Source organism: Panulirus ornatus, unplaced genomic scaffold (genome assembly GCF_036320965.1).
Source record: "Panulirus ornatus isolate Po-2019 unplaced genomic scaffold, ASM3632096v1 CTG_890_pilon, whole genome shotgun sequence".
In the NCBI taxonomy this organism is placed as follows: Eukaryota; Metazoa; Arthropoda; class Malacostraca; order Decapoda; family Palinuridae; genus Panulirus; species Panulirus ornatus.
In genome coordinates, this window is record NW_027265404.1 from 1 (window position 1) to 9228 (window position 9228).

The 9228-nt window shown below is 39.7% G+C and overlaps 1 long non-coding RNA gene across 2 annotated transcripts; it reads right to left on the minus strand.

The window, feature by feature from the left end:
* Positions 1–473: 473 nt before the first annotated feature.
* LOC139748564 (uncharacterized) lies at positions 474–8447 on the minus strand. Of its 2 annotated transcripts, none has more exons than XR_011712769.1 (3): positions 8310–8447; positions 6012–6144; positions 474–562 (listed from the first exon to the last, which is right to left on the minus strand). It is a non-coding gene; the product is annotated as an uncharacterized lncRNA (long non-coding RNA). The 2 variants fall into 2 exon arrangements; XR_011712768.1 differs by lacking the exon at positions 474–562 and adding an exon at positions 5068–5160.
* Between the last annotated feature and the right edge of the window lie 781 nt (positions 8448–9228).

Below are 9228 nucleotides of genomic sequence, written 5' to 3' on the forward strand. Positions count from 1 at the left end.
AAAAAAAAGAACTAATTAAAGGTTTATTTCCAAATCTCCTTTGGCGCCACCAAAGGCAATTACAGGGCATAGAGGCATCATAAGGGAAAGAACCATTTAGAAAGCTTACTTTATGAACACTTTGGGGATGCCAAAGGTCAAGAGAATTGCGGTTAGGCATCCAAAAATTTAGAGAAAAATTGAAGGATTATCTAATCCCCTTTGGCGTCTGTCAAAGGCCCTTACATGGTAATAGTGGCATCTGAAGGGAAAGAGACAAATTAAAAGATTACTTAACAGACCCTTTAGGGTGCCAACCCCATACCTTGCATGGTGGCATCCAAAAATAAAAAGACAAATTAAATTTTTATTTTAAATCACCTTTGGCGCCACCAAAGGCAATTATCAGGGGCATAGAGGCAACAAAAGGGAAGAAACCTTTGCAAAGCTTTACCTTAAGCCACTTGGGATCAAATTGCAAGGGAATTGCGTGGAAGGCCTCCAAAATCTTAGAGAAAAATTGAAGGATTTATCTAAATCCTCTTTGTCGTCTTCAAAGGCCTTTACAGGGGAGTAGTGGCATCTGAGGGAAAGCAGATAAATAAAATTTTTATATAAAACACCGTTTAGGGTGCAAAGTGCAATACAGCTGCACGGTGACCATCCAAAAATAAAAAGAGAAATGAAAGGTTAGTTTAAATCCCCTTTGGAAGCCGCCAAAGGCAATTACAGGGCATAGAGGCATCAAAAGGGAAAGAAACATTTGCAAAGCTTACTTTAATAGCCACTTTTGTGGGGATGTCAAAGGTCAAGAAATTGCAGGTAGGCATCAAAAACTTTGAGGAACAAATTGAAGGATTAATCTAAATCCCCTTTGGCGTCTTCAAAGGCCTTTCCAGGGAATAGTGGTATCTAAAGGAAAGACCCTAATTAAAAGTTTACTTAAAATAACCCTTTGGGAGTGCCAAAGTCCAAGACAGTTGGCATGGGCATCCAAAATAAAAAGACAAATTAAAGGTTTATTTCAAATCCCCTTGGCGCCGCCTAAGGCAATACAGGCCATAGAGGCAGTCATAACGGGAAAGATACATTTGGGAAAAGCTTACTTTAAAGCCAACTTCTGGGATGCCAAAGGTCAAGAAGAATTGCGGTGAGGCATCAAAAATTTAGAGAAAAATTGAAGGATTAATCTAAATCCCCTTTGGCACTTCAAAGGCCTTTGCAGGGAATAGTGGCATCTGAAGGCAAGAGACAAATGAAAAAGTTATACTTAACAAAAACGTTTAGAGGGTTGCCAAAGTCTAATCCCTTGCATGGTGGCACCAAAAACAAAAATAGAAATTAATGATTTAGTTTTTGAATCCCCTCTGGCGCCCGCCAAATGCAATTACAGGGGCATAGCGGGCATCAAAAGGGAAGAAACATTTCGAAAGCTTACTTTAATACCCACTTTGGGGATGCCAAAGGGCAAGAGACATGCTTGGAGACATCCAAAAATTTAGAGGAAAATTGAAGGATTAATCTAAATCCCCTTTGGCGTCTTCCAAGGCCTCTACAGGGGAATAGTGGCATCTAAAGGGAAAGACGCTAATTAAAAGTTTACTTAAAATACCCTTTGGGTGTGCCAAAGTCCAATACAGTTGCATGGTGGCATCCAAAAATAAAAAGACAAATTAAAGGTTTATTTTAAATCCCCTTTGGCGCCGCCAAAGGCAATTACAGGGGCATAGAGGCATGAAAAGGGAAAGAAACATTTGGAAAGCTTACTTTAATACCACTTTGGGGATGCCAAAGGGCAAGAGAATTGCATGGACGCATCGAAAAATTTAGAGGAAAATTGAAGGATTAATCTAAATCCCCTTTGGCGTCTTCAAAAGACTTTACAGGGGAATAGTGGCATCTGAAGGGAAAGAGACAAATTAAAACATTACTTAACAGACCGTTTAGGGGTGCCAAAGTCCAATACCTTTGCATGGTAGCATATGAAAATAAAAAGAGAAATTAAAGATTCAGTTTAAATCCCCTTTGGCGCCGCCAAAGGCGATTACAGGGGCATAGAGCATCACAAGGAAAGAAACATTCGAAAGCTTACTTTAATATACCACTTTGGGGATGCCAAAGGCAAAAGAATGCGTGGAGACAATCAAAAAAATTTAGAGGAAAATTGAAGGATTAATCTAAATTCCACTTTGGCGTTCATCAAGGCCTTACAGGGGAATAGTGGCATCTAAAGGGAAAGACCCTAGTTAAAAGTTGTACTTAGAAATACCCTTATGGGGTGCCAAAGTCCAATACAGTTGCATGGTGGGATCCCAAAATTAAAAAGAGAAATTAACAGGTTTATTTAAAATCCCCTTTGGCGCAGGCCAAAGGCAATTACAAGGGGCATAGAGCATCATAAGGGAAAGAAACATTTGGAAAGCTTACTTTAATGCACTTTGCGGATGCCAAAGGTCAAGAGAATGCGGTGAGGCAGCCAAAAATTTAGAGAAAAATTGAAGATTAATCTAAATCCCCTTTGGCGTCATCAAAGGCCTTTACTGGTAATAGTGGCATATAAGGGAACAGGACAAATTAAAAGGATTACTTAACAGACCCTTTATGGGTGCCAACCGCATACGCTTTGCATGGGCATCCAAAAATAAAAAGACAAATTAAAGTTTTATTTTAAATCACCTTTGCGGCCACCAAAGGCAATTACAAGGGGCATAGAGGCAACATAAGGGAAAGAAACATTTGCAAAGCCTTACCTAATGCCAACTTTGGGATGCCAAAGTGCAAGGGAATTGCGGTGGAGGCAATCCAAAATCTTAGAGAAAAATTGAAGGATTTATCTAAATCCTCTTTGCGTCTTCAAAGGCCTTTACAGGGGAGTAGTGCATCTGAAGAAAGAGATTAAATATGAAATTTTATATACAATAAACCGTTTAGGGGTTGCAAAGGCAATACAGCTGCACGTGACATCCAAAATTAAAAAGAGAAATGAAAGGTTTCGTTTAAATCCCCTGTGGAGCCGCCAAAGGCAATTAACAGGGGCAAGAGGCATCAAAATGGAAAGAAACATTTGCAAAGCTTTACTTAATGCCACTTTGGGGATGTCAAAGGTCAAGAGAATTGCGTGAGGCATCCAAAAACTTTAGAGGAAAATTGAAGGATTAATCAAATCCCCTTGGGCGTTATCAAAGGCCTTTACAGGGTATAGTGGTATCTAAAGGGAAAGACCCTAATTAAAAGTTTACTAAAAATAACCCTTTGGGGGTGTCTCCCCAAAGTCCAAGACAGTTGCATGGTGGACATCCAAAAAATAAAGACAAAAAAAGGTTTATTTCAAATCCCTTTGGTGCCGCCTAAGGTAATTACAGGGCATAGAGGCATCATAAGGGAAAGAAAACAGTTTGGAAAGCTTACTTTAATGCCACTTTGGGGATGCCAAAGGTCAAGGAGAAGTGCGGTGAGGCATCCAAAAATTTAGAGAAAAATTGAAGGATTAACTAAATCCCCTTTGGCATCTTCAAAGGCCTTTGCAGGGGAATAGTGGCATCTGAAGGGAAAGAGACAAATGAAAAGTTTACTTAACAGACCGTTTAGGGGTGCCAAAGTCTAATACCTTTGCATGGTGGCACCCAAAAACAAAAAGAGAAATTAATGATTTAGTTTGAATCCCCTCTGGCGCCGCCAAAGGCAATTACAGGGGCATAGAGGCATCAAAAGGGAAAGAAACATTTCGAAAACTTACTTTAATACCACTTTGGGGATGCCAAAGGGCAAGAGAATTGCTTGGAGACATCCAAAAATTTAGAGGAAAATTGAAGGATTAATCTAAATCCCCTTTGGCGTCTTCCAAGGCCTTTACAGGGGAATAGTGGCATCTAAAGGGAAAGACGCTAATTAAAAGTTTACTTAAAATACCCTTTGGGTGTGCCAAAGTCCAATACAGTTGCATGGTGGCATCCAAAAATAAAAAGACAAATTAAAAGTTTATTTTAAATCCCCTTTGGCGCCGCCAAAGGCAATTACAGGGGCATAGAGGCATGAAAAGGGAAAGAAACATTTGGAAAGCTTACTTTAATACCACTTTGGGGATGCCAAAGGGCAAGAGAATTGCATGGACGCATCGAAAAATTTAGAGGAAAATTGAAGGATTAATCTAAATCCTCTTTGGCGTCTTCAAAGGACTTTACAGGGGAATAGTGGCATCTGAAGGGAAAGAGACAAATTAAAACATTACTTAACAGACCGTTTAGAGGTGCCAAAGTCCAATACCTTTGCATGGTAGCATATGAAAATAAAAAGAGAAATTAAAGATTCAGTTTAAATCCCCTTTGGCGCCGCCAAAGGCGATTACAGGGGCATAGAGTCATCAAAAGGGAAAGAAACATTTCGAAAGCTTACTTTAATACCACTATGGGGATGCCAAAGGGCAAAAGAATTGCGTGGAGACATCAAAAAATTTAGAGGAAAATTGAAGGATTAATCTAAATCCACTTTGGCGTCTTCAAAGGCCTTTACAGGGGAATAGTGGCATCTAAAGGGAAAGACCCTAGTTAAAAGTTTACTTAAAATACCCTTTGGGGGTGCCAAAGTCCAATACAGTTGCATGGTGGCATCCAAAAATAAAAAGAGAAATTAAAGGTTTATTTTAAATCCCCTTTGGCGCAGCCAAAGGCAATTACAGGGGCATAGAGGCATCAAAAGGGAAAGAAACATTTGGAAAGCTTACTTTAATGCCACTTTGGGGATGCCAAAGGGCAAGAGAATTGCATGGACGCATCGAAAAATTTAGAGGAAAATTGAAGGATTAATCTAACTCCCCTTTGGCATCTTCAAAGGCCTTTACAGGGGAATAGTGGCATCTGAAGGGAAAGAGACAAATTAAAAGTTTACTTAAAAGACCGTTTAGGGGTGCCAAAGTCCAATACCTTTGCATGGTGGCATCCAAAAATAAAGAGACAAATTAAAGGTTTATTTCAAATCCCCTTTGGCGCCACCAAAGGGAATTACAGGGGCATAGAGGCAACAAAAGGGAAAGAAACATTTGCAAAGCTTCCCTTAATGCCACTTTGGGGATGCCAAAGTGCAAGGGAATTGCGTGGAGGCATCCAAAATCTTAGAGGAAAATTGAAGGATTTACCTAAATCCTCTTTGGCGTCTTCAAAGGCCTTTACAGGGGAGTAGTGGCATCTGAAGGGAAAGAGATAAATTTAAATTTTATATAAAAGACCTTTTAGGGGTGCCAAAGTCCAATACAGCTGCACGGTGGCATCCAAAAGTAAAAAGACAACTTAAAGGTATAGTTTAAATCCCCTTTGGAGCCGCCAAAGGCAATTACAGGGGCATAGAGGCATTAAAAGGGAAAGAAACATTTGCAAAGCTTACGTTAATGCCACTTTGGGGATGCCAAAGGTCAAGAGAATTGCGGTGAGGCATCCAAAAATTTAGATGAAAATTGAAGGATTAATCTAAATCCCCTTTGGCGTTTTCAAAGGCCTTTACAGGGGAATAGTGGTATCTAAAGGGAAAGACCCTAATTAAAAGTTTACTTAAAATACCCTTTGGGGGTGCCAAAGTCCAATATAGTCGCATGGTGGCATCCAAAAATAAAAAGACGAATTAAAGGTTTATTTCAAATCCCCTTTGGCGCCGCCAAAGGCAATTCCAGGGGCATAGAGGCATCATAAGGGAAAGAAACATTTGGAAAGCTTACTTCAATGACACTTTGGGGATGCCAAAGGTCAAGAGAATTGCGGTGAGGCATCCAAAAATTTAGAGAAAAATTGAAGGATTAATCTAAATCCCCTTTGGCGTCTTCAAAGGCCTTTACAGGGTAATAGTGGCATCTGAAGGGAAAGAGACAAATTAAAAGATTACTTAACAGACCCTTTAGGGGTGCCAAACCCCAATACCTTTGCATGGTGGCATCCAAAAATAAAAAGACAAATTAAAGTTTTATTTTAAATCACCTTTGGCGCCACCAAAGGCAATTACAGGGGCATAGAGGCAACAAAAGGGAAAGAAACATTTGCAAAGCTTACCTTAATGCCACTTTGGGGATGCCAAAGTTCAAGGGAATTGCGTGAAGGCATCCAAAATCTTAGAGGAAAATTGAAGGATTTATCTAAATCCTCTTTGTCGTCTTCAAAGGCCTTTACAGGGGAGTAGTGGCATCTGAAGGGAAAGAGATAAATAAAAATTTTATATAAAACACCGTTTAGGGTTGCCAAAGTGCAATACAGCTGCACGGTGACATCCAAAAGTAAAAAGAGAAATGAAAGGTTTAGTTTAAATCCCCTTTGGAGCCGCCAAAGGCAATTACAGGGGCATAGAGGCATCAAAAGGGAAAGAAACATTTGCAAAGCTTACTTTAATGCCACTTTGGGGATGTCAAAGGTCAAGAGAATTGCGGTGAGGCATCCAAAAACTTAGAGGAAAATTGAAGGATTAATCTAAATCCCCTTTGGCGTCTTCAAAAGCCTTTACAGGGGAATAGTGGTATCTAAAGGGAAAGACCCTAATTAAAAGTTTCCTTAAAATAACCTTTGGGGGTGCCAAAGTCCAAGACAGTTGCTTGGCGGCATCCAAAAATAAAAAAGACAAATTAAAGGTTTATTTTAAATCCCCTTTGGCGCCGCCAAAGGCAATTACAGGGGCATAGAGGCATCATAAGGGAAAGAAACATTTGGAAAGCTTACTTTAATGCCACTTTGGGGATGCCAAAGGTCAAGGGAATTGCGGTGAGGCATCCAAAAATTTAGAGAAAAATTGAAGGATTAATCTAAATCCCCTTTGGCGTCTTCAAAGGCCTTTCCAGGGGAATAGTGGCATCTGAAGGGATAGAGACAAATGAAAAGTTTACTTAACAGACCGTTTAGGGGAGCCAAAGTCTAATACCTTCGCATGGTGGCATCCAAAAACAAAAAGACAAATTAAAGTTTTATTTTAAATCCCCTTTGAATGCCACCAAAGGCAATTACAGGTGCATAGAGGCATCATAAGGGAAAGAAACATTTGGAAAGCTTTCTTTAATGCCACTTTGGGGATGCCAAAGGTCAAGAGAATTGCGGTGAGGCATCCAAAAATTTAAAGAAAAATTGAAGGATTAATCTCAATCCCCTTTGGCATCTTCAAAGGCCTTTACAGGGGAATAGTGGCATCTAAAGGGAAAGACCCTAATTAAAAGTTTACTTAAAATACCTTTTGGGTGTGCCAAAGTCCAATACAGTTGCATGGTGGCATCCAAAAATAAAAAGACAAATTAAAGGTTTATTTTAAATCCCCTCTGGCACCGCCAAAGGCAATTACAGGGGCAAAGAGGCATCAAAAGGGAAAGAAACATTTCGAAAGCTTACTTTAATACCACTTTGGGGATGCCAAAGGAAAAGAGAATTGCGTGGAGACATCCAAAATTTTAGAGGAAAATTGAAGGATTAATCTAAATCCCCTTTGGCGTCTTCAAAGGCCTTTACAGGGGAATAGTGGCATCTAAAGGGAAAGACCCTAATTAAAAGTTTACTTAAAATACCTTTTGGGTGTGCCAAAGTCCAATACAGTTGCATGGTGGCATCCAAAAATAAAAAGACAAATTAAAGGTTTATTTTAAATCACCTTTGGCGCCGCCAAAGGCAATTACAGGGGCATAGAGGCATCAAAAGGGAAAGAAACATTTGGAAAGCTTACTTTAATACCACTTTGGGGATGCCAAAGGGCAAGAGAATTGCATGGACGCATCGAAAAATTTAGAGGAAATTTGAAGGATTAATCTAAATCCCCTTTGGCGTCTTCAAAGGCCTTTACAGGGGAATAGTGGCATCTGAAGGGAAAGAGATAAATTAACACTTTACTTAACAGACCGTTTAGGGGTGCCAAAGTCCAATATAGTCGCATGGTGGCATCCAAAAATAAAAAGACGAATTAAAGGTTTATTTCAAATCCCCTTTGGCGCCACCAAAGGCAATTACAGGGGCATAGAGGCATCATAAGGGAAAGAAACATTTAGAAAGCTTACTTTAATGACACTTTGGGGATGCCAAAGGTCAAGAGAATTGCGGTGAGGCATCCAAAATTTTAGAGAAAAATTGAAGGATTAATCTAAATCCCCTTTGGCGTCTTCAAAGGCCTTTACATGGTAATAGTGGCATCTGAAGGGAAAGAGACAAATTAAAAGATTACTTAACAGACCCTTTAGGGGTGCCAAACCCCAATACCTTTGCATGGTGGCATCCAAAAATAAAAAGACAAATCAAAGTTTTATTTTAAATCACCTTTGGCGCCACCAAAGGCAATTACAGGGGCATAGAGGCAACAAAAGGGAAAGAAACATTTGCAAAGCTTACCTTAATGCCACTTTGGGGATGCCAAATTGCAAGGGAATTGCGTGGAGGCATCCAAAATCTTAAAGGAAAATTGAAGGATTTATCTAAATCCTCTTTGTCGTCTTCAAAGGCCTTTACAGGGGAGTAGTGGCATCTGAAGGGAAAGAGATAAATTAAAATTTTATATAAAACACCGTTTAGGGTTGCCAAAGTGCAATACAGCTGCCACGGTGACCATCCAAAAGTAAAAAGAGAAATGAAAGGTTTAGTGTTAAATCCCCTTTGAGCCGCCAAAAGGCAATTACAGGGGCATAGAGGCATCAAAAGGGAAAGAAACATTTGCAAAGCTTACTTAATGCCACTTTGGGGATGTCAAAGGTCAAGAGAATTGCGTGGACATCCAAAAAACTTTGAGGAAAATGTAGGATTAATATAAATCCCCTTTGGCGTCTTCAAAAGCCTTTACAGGGTAATAGTGGTATCTAAAGGAAAGACCCTAATTAAAAGTTACTAAAAATACCCTTTGGGGTGCCAAAGTCAAGACAGTTGCATGGTGGCATCCAAAAATAAAAAGACAAATTAAAGTTAATTTCTAATCCCTCTTTGGTGGCGGGGCCGCCTAAGGCAATTACAGGGGCCTAGAGGCATCCATAAGGGAAAGAAACCATTTGGAAAAGCTTACATTAATGCCACTTTGGGATGCCAAAGGTCAAGAGAATTGCGGTGAGGCATCCAAAAATTAAGAAAATTGAAGGATTAATCTAAATCCCCTTTGGTATCTCAAAGGCCTTTGCAGGGGAATAGTGGCATCTGAAGGAAAGAGAAACCAATGAAAATTTTAATTAACAGACGCCGTTAGGGGTGCCAAAGTCTAAACCTTTGCATGGGGGCTACCCAAAAAACAAAAAGAGAAATTAAATGATTAGGTTGGAATCCCCTC